This window comes from Carya illinoinensis, chromosome 1, assembly GCF_018687715.1.
Source record: "Carya illinoinensis cultivar Pawnee chromosome 1, C.illinoinensisPawnee_v1, whole genome shotgun sequence".
In the NCBI taxonomy this organism is placed as follows: domain Eukaryota; kingdom Viridiplantae; phylum Streptophyta; class Magnoliopsida; order Fagales; family Juglandaceae; genus Carya; species Carya illinoinensis.
The window spans coordinates 4,264,355-4,274,982 of record NC_056752.1 but is presented as its reverse complement, the minus strand read 5'-3'; the positions used below and the strand labels follow the sequence as shown (position 1 = coordinate 4,274,982).

At 39.5% G+C, this 10,628-nt stretch overlaps 1 pseudogene; it reads left to right on the top strand.

Annotated features, from left to right (window-relative positions):
• Positions 1–2,959: 2,959 nt before the first annotated feature.
• On the top strand, positions 2,960–7,587 carry LOC122300584 (annotated as a pseudogene).
• Positions 7,588–10,628: the final 3,041 nt, after the last annotated feature.

Below are 10,628 nucleotides of genomic sequence, written 5' to 3'. Positions count from 1 at the left end.
AGTAGAAGATTTGATCAAGTGGGAGAAAGCCATGTAAGATGAGATAGAGTCACTGCTGTCAAATCAGACATGGGAGCTAACTAAGCTTTCAAAAGGCAAGAAGGCTTTGCACAATAAATGGGTGTACAGAATTAAGGAAGAGCACAATGGTAGCAAGCGTTACAAAGCCAGAATGGCCGTGAAGGGGTTTCAATAAAAGGAAGGTGTCGACTACACAGACATTTTCTCTCCAGTTGTAAAATTGACCACGATCAGGCTAGTGTTGGCAATTGTGGCTGCAGAGAATCTACATCTTGAGCAGTTAGATGTGAAGACTGCATTCCTTCATGGTGATTTGGAGGAAGACATCTATATGCACTAGCCACAAGGATTCTCAGTGAAGGGAAAAGAGAATCTAGTTTGCAAACTGAAGAAGAGCTTGTATGGCCTAAAACAAGCTCCACGACAATGGTACCGAAAGTTTGACAACTTCATGTGCAGTAATGGATTTACAAGACTGCAGCCTGACCATTGTTTCTATATGAAGAACTTTGACAACTCTTATATTATCCTACTGTTGTATGTGGATGATATGCTCGTTGCAAGGTCAAGCATCGAGGAGATCAATAAACTGAAGAAGCAGTTGTCAAAGCGATTTGAGATGAAGGATTTGGGTGCTGCAAAACAAATTCTTGGTATGAGAATTATTAGAGACAGGTCTAATGATACTCTCAAGCTCTCGCAGGAGGAGTATGTGAAGAAGGTGCTTAGAAGGTTTAACAAGGCGAAACCAGTGAGCACACCCTTAGCTAGTCACTTTCGACTAACTAAGGATCAGTCGCCAAAGACGGAGGAAGAGCAAGAATGCATGAACGGAATACCCTATGCATCTACTATTGGTAGTCTTATGTACGCCATGGTCTGTACAAGGCCAGATATTGCACAAACAGTGAGAGCTGTGAGTAGGTACATGAGTAATCCAGGAAAGCAGCATTGGGAAGCAGTCAAGTGGATTTTAAGATATCTACAAGGCTCTTCAGATACGTCACTATGCTTTACAAAAGCAGGTTTAAAACTACAGGGATATGTAGATGCTGATTTAGCAGGTGACGTTGACAGCAGAAAAGTACTACTGGATTTGTGTATACGCTGGGTGGTACAGCTGTATCGTGGGCTTCTAAGTTACAGAAGATTGTTGCTCTCTCAACTACAGAAGCGGAATACGTTACTATAACTGAAGCAGGGAAGGAAATGGTTTGGTTGCAGTCATTCTTGGAAGAATTAGGAAAGAAGAATGAAAAAGGTATTCTGCACAGTGATAGTCAGAGTGCTATTTTTCTTGCAAAAAATACAGTCTTTCATTCCAGAACAAAACACATACAGTTGCGATACCATTTTATCCGATCTCTTCTCGATAGTGGACAGCTGATACTTGAGAAGATTCGAGGAACAGAGAACCCAGCAGACATGTTCACAAAAGTAGTTACTGTTGACAAACTGAAGCTATGTGTAGCTTCAGTTGGCCTCCGTACCTAAAGGCATGACTTGAAGTTGCTGTGATAGTTGCTATGAAGATATGAAGACTCATTTGTCTCCAAGTGGGAGATTGTTGCGAATGGAGACAAGAGTGGTGGGTCATGCATGGCATGTGCTTGTTTAATGCACCGAAAGACACTGAATGCACCGAATTCAAAAGGTGCGGCTGCACCTTCTCTCAACTGCACCTTCTCATCGACGACTCCCAATCAATATTATAAATAGAAGTGCTGTGATGAGGTGAGTGTGTGTGTGCGGACAGAGTGCAGCAGAGAGAAAACAGAGAGTGCTGCGTGTGTGCAGACAAAGTGTGGGAGAGTTTACAAGAGAGAAAGAGAGTGGGTGAGCAGAGAGAGTTTTTTGTAAAAATTATTTCATAGTGAAATTACAGCAGCTGTGGACGTAGGCAATTGCCGAACCACGTTAAATTTCGTCCCTCCTTCATTTAGAATCATCTCTGTGTCAGAATAGCTCCCAACAGTGGATATTTGGGTGAATTGATTTTCGGAATGTGCAAAAATGGAAAGTGAAAAATCGTTGGAAAGATAAAATACAAATGGAAAGATGAAACTCACCTCAAACGATGTTGTGGGGTAGGGGAGGTTACCTAGTGTCAAGTGAAAAGAGGGGAAAATTTATCGGGGCTAGGGGAAGTAGGAGGGGAAAAAAAATCCAATGGGTTGGTTGTTACAATAACTACCTGGGTTTGCCTACTGTGGTAGGTAAATAAAAGTATAACACTTTCTGAGGGCTTAAAGAAAAGATTTGGAAGAGAATCAATAGCGGGAAGTCAACCTTTCTCTCTTCTGTAGGAAAGGAAATCTTGATTAAAAGTGTTCTGCAGGCCATACCATCATATACAATGAGTGTATTTAGGCTGCCCAAGATGTTACTTAAAGAAATTGAAGCAATGATTGCAAAATTTTGGTGGAGCCACAAAAAGGATGGTAAAGGTATTCTCTGGAAATGTTGGAACAATCTCGGTTCAGCTAAAAGCATGGGAGGGTTTGGATTCTGTGACCTAAACTTTTTTAAAAGAGCATTACTTGCAAAACAAGGGTGGGGAATTATTCACAAGCCCTCCTCATTGGTGGCTCAAATCTGTAAGGAAAAGTACTTCCAAAAAAGTCACTTTGTGGAGGCAAAATTAGGCTACTGTCCATCCCAAATTTGGAGAAGCATTATGTCTGTAATGGATTTGATTAAGGTTAGTTTGGTTTGGAGAGTTGGTAATGGAAAGAGTATTTAAGTATGGAAAGACAAATGGGTGCCAATCCCTTCCACCTTCCAGATTCAATTGCCTCTTACTATGTTGGAGTCTAATGCAACAATGGATGTTCTAATTGATGAAGAGAGTAAGACATGGAAAAAAGAACTGGTTCATGCTATTTTCAGATAAGAGGAAGCTCAATGTATATGCAGTATTCCTATCAATACTAGGGGGATGGAGGATAAAATCATTTGGGGTTTATCAGACAAGGGGATCTTTTATGTGAAAAATGCATATTTTATTGACCTTGTTAAAAAGAAACAAAATGAGGGGGAGTCCTCAGTTAGTGATCAAAATGAGGGGCTTTGGAGGAAAATTTGGAGGTTGACAAGCTCAGGCAAGGTAAAACAATTACTTTGGAAAGCTCTAAATGGAATCTTACCCACTAGAAGCAATCTATTTAAGAGAATGATTATAAGCAAGGTTAAACAATTACTTTGGAAAGCTCTATATGGAATCTTACCCACCAGGAGAAATATATTTAAGAGAATGATTATAGATAGTTCAAAGTGCCTAGTCTGTAACATTGAGGAGGAAACGATAATTCATGTTTTGTGGAAATGTCCAACTTCAGCTGAGTATGGGGGGAGGAAAACAATCTAGTAAAAAAATGGAGCCAGAATTATGATGACTTTATGTCTTTATGGTTTGATCTTCTATGTAGACTAGAAGATGACAAACTGGACTTAGTAGCTGTTGTCTTCAATGGTTTATGGAGGAGGAGAAATGATCTCATTTTTTAGGAAAAGTTCAAAGGTCCTTTTGTTGTGATTCAGCTGGTAGTACATGAATTGGAGGCTACCAAGCTGGCTCAAGCAAAGAGTAGGTAGATTTAGGGAAGAGTAGCAGTCGGGAATGTAAGAAGAATCTGGAGACCTCCATTGCCTGACTTTGTGAAGGTTAATGTTGATGCAGCTTTGGACAATAAGTAGGGAAGGAGGGGGATTGGCGTTGTCGTGAGGGATTTCAGGGGGGAAGCTCAAGTGGTGCTAACTGCCCCAAAGTCTGCTATTAGATTAGCCAATGTTGTAGAGAGTTTGGCATTGTTGCTAGCTGTTTTCCTATGTAATGAACTGGGTTATAGGTAGGTGCTCCTGGAAGGAGATGCAAAAGCAGTGGTGGATGCTGTCAATTCTACTTCTACTAACTTCTCCTGGTTAGGGCAAGTGATTGAGGACATCAAGTCTGTTGTGTCTTCTCAACCAAATTGGTCTTTATCTTTCCCCGGTAGAGAAGGAAACAAAGCTGCCCATGCAGCTGCAAAGCTTGCATTATCTTTAGGCTCTAAGTATGTATGGATGGAGGAGGTACCTGTTGAGGTCCTCCCCTTCGTTATTTTAGATATATCTTGTATTGATTGAAAGTTAATGAATTAAAGTTTCATTTAAAAAAAGAAAAAAAGAATTGAGGTACTAATGGGCATTGAAGTCTAGATTGTCACGTTGAAAGCTATAGGTACCTGCAATTATTTTTGGTTGGGGATGGTTTGAAACCTTCTAAGCTCGTTGCTTAATTTAGAAGGGATGTGTGGACTTTCAATTACACAGGGACATCTTGGATGAGGCTTGTGTTTGAGGATACCATCACGACAAATTGATTGTTCGTATTTATGTAGGCATGTGTAGAGGTTGAGCAAACCTTTTGAATTTTCTTCGTTGAGAATGCTTTAGTATCCATTACCCACACGGAACTTTCTCCACTCGATGTTGACTTGAATTTTCTAAAATTTTCAAACCTCCTCACGCGCTTATTACTAGTCTTGCTTCTCAAAGGAGATCCTTCCATAAATTCCTTGCTGAATGGCCCATTTTTTTAAAGGTTCTAATTAAGTCGTTTTTTTTTTAATTTTTAATCTTTATAATCTTTTTGGGACTTTTATGTAAAGGAAAATAACATAACACTGCGTTGTTTCAATAGATGAATTTATTTATTTATTAATTTTTTTTTAGCCAGCCTATTTGTCCAACTTAATGAAAAATTTTGGCTACTCATTTAGTATTTCGACAAGAGTATTTTGGGGCTATTCTTTTTACAAAAAGTTATAACTTTGTTTGTAAGTTTTAATAGAAGGATCAACTTGAAGCCAACTCTTTCCTTTTGACATTCCCATTTTAGTTGCAATTCAATTTTCCTTGATAGTCATTTAGCGAAGCACGCATTTGGTGCCTAAATGGAACATCATTCATTACATCAGTTTTCTCTCAATCAGATGCTTACAAATTAAAAAAAAAAATCCAACTTGCACCGCTTCATCTTTGGGACCACTTCATTATGACTACTCAACCTTTTCTACCCCACGAGCTTGGTGGAATAATTAATATCCAAGTCAAAGTATTTCTTTGATTGTCATCAAATTTATTCCATTCTCATATACCCATAAACACTGAAAAAGCAGCAATCCTTACCAAAAAATCCATGGAAGTTCTTCCCTCCCATAAGCTTCTTTCCCGACTCTATCTTCTCTTACCTCTCCATTTCACCTCACTTCTGCTTCTCTCTTTAGCTTACTCTCCTCTAGATAATTACTTCAGCAACTGTGGAGCACACTCCAACACCAATGTCGATACCCGAATCTTAGTTGGCGACTGGGATTTCTTAGTCGAAAAGGGAGAAGCTATCAAAAACAACAACTCATCAGCAAGCACTTCACCACTCTATCGAGTGGTAAGAATTTTTTGACACCAGGCTTCATATAAGTTCCACATCAACCAGAATGGTATATACATTATACGCCTCCATTTCATTATTTTCATGTCACCGTATACTGATCGTTCTATTCCTCGGTTCAATGTTTCGATTTCTGGGTTTTCACTTTTGATGAACTATAGCTTCCAAAATGTTACTAGTTCTTTGAAGATTGAGGAATTCTTGCTCACCATCCCAAAAGGTGAATTTAAAATCAATTTCGTACCCTATGAGCCATCTTCGGCTTTCGTGAATGCCATAGAAGTCGTTCTTGGCCCCGAGAGCTTCATCCCTGATAAGGTCCCTCACATTGCATCTCAAGGAGCTAAGAGTGATTATAGTGGTTTGAGCACCAAGGTTCTTCATAAAATCCATAATAAATACCTATACCCAAAAGATGCCACGTATCAATACAAATTTGAAACACCTTATGACCAGGCAAAAAGGATCCCCAGGTATATTGCCCCAATTTTTGTGTATCAGATAGTCAGGTGATTGAATATAAGCAGCAACTCTAGTTTACCAAAGGTAAGTTGGAGTTTTCCTGTCAATAAGAATTCTAACATTCGAGTCCATGTCTCCGGCAGAATGAGTGTAAGTACACTTAATGACTATTGGTTCAATCTCTCTATCAATTGAAATTTAGTAAGGAGATGAATCCTTACGGTATAAAAAAAAAGGATCGACGTGGATCCATTTCATATCAATTTTGTGGTTGATTCAGATGGCTTGGGATTTGTGAATGCTAGTCTCATAATTGGCCAAATAGAGGGCTCTTGGATATATAATGCCCTTTTGACTGGGTTGGAGATTCTGGAGGTAGTGAATGAGTCAGGTTTCATTCCTCCTAGGGAAATTGTAGTAGAGAAAAAGAAATATTCCCTTGTTATAATTGTTCTGCATGTATTGGGGCATTTTTCATTTTGGTAATATTGGTGGCGTTGGGTTTGAAATTCAGGAAACCAGGGCATGATCAGATTTTGGGAGGGTTTAGTTCGAATAGCAGGTTGACTCAAAGAGCTCCTAATGCTTCCCTTGCTAATCCTAGTCTATAGCTTAGTTTAAGGGTACCTTTTTCTAAAATACTAGGTGTAATGAGGAACTTCAATGCTGAGTTATTGATTGGTGAGGGTGGATTCGGGAAAGTCTACAAAGGAACTCTTAAAAATGGCACCAAAGTGGCTGTGAAATGAAGTGATCCGCGACATGGGCAGGGTTTAGAGGAATTCCAAATGAAGATCATGGTGTTGTCTCAGATTCATCATCGCCATCTTGTTTCTTTGATTGGATATTGCGATGAACACCATGAGTTGATACTGGTTAACGAGTTCATGGAAAATGAGATTTTGAGAGATCACCTCTATCATTCAGATGACAATTATGGGAAGTCAACTTCAGTGTTTGAATTATCTTGGGAGCAAAGACTAAAAATCTGCATTGATGCAGCAAAGGGCCTACACTATCTACACCCTGGTCCGGCTGGAGGAATGATTCACCGTGACGTGAAATCAACGAACATTCTACTTGATGAACATTATGTGGCTAAAGTTGCCAACTTCGGAATTTCGAAATCTGGCCTTCTTGATCGAGACAACTTCACCATGGGTGTAAAGGGTAGCTTTGTTTATCTTGATCCAGAATACATTAAAGCCCTACACTTGACAAAGAAATCTGATGTATACTCCTTTGGAGTTGTACTTCTTGAAGTTCTTTGTGCTAGACCGGCTATCATACCGTCATCTCAATTGGATTAGTTGAACTTAGCAGAATGGGGGATGCTGTGGCAAAAGAAAGGGCAACTCAAGAAGATTATTGATCCAATGCTTGTTGGTAAAATTAAGCCAAGTTCATTGAGAATATTTGGTGATACTACAAAAATGTGTTTGAAGGCATTTAGTATTGAGAGTACGACTATGCAGGATGTGTTGTATTACCTAAATTATGCACTTCAACTTCAAGAAACTAGGATGCCCAGAGAGCCATTTGAAGATAGCACGATGATTACCATAACTTCATTGGAGTTGCAGCTTTCGGTTGTTTTGAACTTTCCTATTCATGAAGATGATGATGCTCCCAATAGAGGGGATGATAGTTCTAATACAGTTAGTGAAGCCTAAGTCCATTGGTTTGGGTAAGTACTGTTAGGTTTGCATCAACACCTAAATTCATAGCAATATTTAACAATCATTTTAAAAAAATCACGAATTTAATAAAAAAAGCTTTTATTAGTAGTTTTCAATTGCAATGTTCCTCACATGACTTGAATTCTTATCACCATGAAATTTGTAATACACTTTAGTTTGCTGCTTTGTGCTTAAATTCTGTATCAATACCACTATGTAATGTGAACATCGTTTTGTTGGCCTCTTCAATGTCAAAAGTTAGTCTAATTGAATTGTAATAAAACTGGATAAACTCTAGTTGAAATTTTGATCCCAAAAAAAAGATGCAAAAATAGAGAACTTGCCAACGAACCATTTCAGGACAACACGATGACTACCACTTCTTTGGATTGAGGTGAACTTTTCTGTTCATGAAGATGATGATGATGCATCCATTGGAGGGGATGATAGTTCTAATATAGTGGTTAGAGAAGTCTAAATTCACTAGTTTGGGTAAGTACTGTCAGGTTTGCATTAGCACTGAATTCATAGCAATATTTAATAATCATTTGAGATTAATATTCAGGATTTTAATAAAAAATAATAAATTTTATTAATGGTTGTTTCAAGGCACGTTAAAATGCCACTTTCTTTAAAACAATATTAGCTACCACTAGTCACGGTATGCATATAGATTACAAGTGAATTTACCTCCAAGATATAATAAAGTCTAGAATAAGTTTGTTTGTTTAACTGCGTTATGTACATATAAAATTAGACCTGAATGCCTTGAGATTCTTCTATTCAACTAAAAGGTTAGAAATCTATTTTCTGTAGAATGAATATATCTTAATAACAAGTTTTGAAAAAAATGAAAATCATTAGAAGATAGAGAATTTTGAAATTTCCTTGTAAGATTTTTCAATTCGTAAGCTAATGTGCCTATTTATAAATGACCAAAAGATGTGAATTAAAAGTTATTACATTTGCTTTAAGTTTATTGTATGAAAAGTCTTCTCTCTCTTGCTCTCTCTGAGGAGATAGAGGTGAAGGAAACTCTTGCTTTGGGCAAAGATTGTCTCCTGGTTTTCGGACTGAAGGAGTAAGGTTTGTTATCTGTAGTATAGAACTGTCTCTAGTTCTACAGAGGTATTACCGAAAGGGTGATCCATATAGAAAGTTCAAAGGAAAAGAGTGAGTAGTCTTCTGAGCCATAATCCTAGCAACACGTTTGGAGGCAAAAATGGCTGATACCATCCTGGAGAACTGGGACAAGCTGAAATTGACTGAGGCTGAACAAACGGAAATCCACTTTGAGTTGTCCACTGAAGAGCTAGCATTTCGACGTGGTAACCTCTGCCTACTGGGACTCATTGTGGCAGAGAAGTTTGTCAACAGTGAAGCCTTCAAAGCCACCATGACCAGAATATGGAGACTGCGAGGAGGGGTCCAGTTCAAAATAGTAGGTACAAACTTGTTCTTGCTAGAATTTCAAACAATAAGTGATATGACAAAAATCAAGCAGGGTCGACCGTGGATGTTTGACCATAACCTGATTTTTCTAGAGGATTATAATGGATTAGTTGCTCCTAAGAATATGAATTTTGACAAGGAACCAATCTGGGTCCAACTTCATAACATACCCCTTGGGGGTATGACCAAGCAAGTGGGGAAAAACATAGGGGAACTGGCGGGAGAGGCCCTAGAAATTGGTGTTGATGAGGAGGGGATTGGGTGGGGGCCTTATCTAAGAGTCAAGATAGTCATCAATATTGCGAAGCCTCTGATGAGAGGTGCAATGAGTTGCTTTAATGGGAACCGAGTGTGGATAGCTTTTCGCTATGAAAGATTGCCATCCTTCTGCTTCAGCTGTGGGGTTGTCAAGCATGGCCCCTCAGGGTGTGAGAGGCCCATGCAACCGAGCTCCACGCATAGTAGAGAGGCGCCTCAATATGGAGCATGGTTACGTGCTTCATACCAGAAAAGTGCTGCCAAAGGAACACAGGGAGAGCAGGGCGGGAAAGGCATTGTAGCACCTCGAGTTTCAGAACCAAGGGAAGGAGATGATGACTTGGAACAAGCCTACCTACCACAAGGGCAGAAGTCAACCAGTTCTGACGTAGCTGGAGATATGCAGGAATCCTGTCCACATGGAGATCTGCCGATGTTGACAAGACTAGACCCTCCTAGTCAACCATCAGGTACTTCCCCCATACTTTGCTCTGAAGTCTTTTCCAAGAAAGGGGGGCCTATTAATATAATTCATGGAGCTAAAGTAGGAGGCCATACGCTGGGGGCCACTGACATCCAGGGGGAAGGAAAAGTTGGCGGGAGAAAACAAGAAAACAATTTGGGGGAAAAAGAAAATCACGTGCCAGAAACAGTACACAAAACCCCTACCCAAAGCTTTAAACCTCAGGAACTGTCTAATGAGAGGAGTGTCCTAAATGAGTGAACTTTGAAACAATGGCCAATAGACCAGGTCAGGGGAAAACATGGAAAAGAAGAAAACGTAATGATCATGATAACTCCTCTAATCTGTTAGAGGAAAGGCAGGATACAGTTGGCTTTAATAAACAAGCTTCTAATCAACTGAAGAGGAAGGGAGTGCATAACATGTCAACAAGAAAGAAAATTAAAACCAGCATGGTGTTAATAGATGAGGATTTGACTGAAGGGGCAGTGGCTGGTGCTCAGCCCTACCCAACACGATGATTTGCATTAGCTGAAACTGCGTTGGGCTTGGGAACCCACGGGGAGTTCGTGCACTTCGTGACTTGGTCAGGAAGGAAGTTCCCATGGTCCTGTTCTTGTAGGAAACAAAATTACATGTAACTAAAATGGAGTGTGTGAAAAGACTTTTGGGTTATGAATGCTGTTTTGCTGTGAGCAGTGAGGGGAGAAGTGGGGGATTGGCACTCATGTGGCAAGAGGAGACAAATTTGAATGTGCAAAGCTACTCTAAGAACCATATTGATGCTCTAATACATAATGCAGAACATGATGGGCAGTGGCAGTTTACAGGTGTATATGGCCATCCTGAGACAGAATTAAGA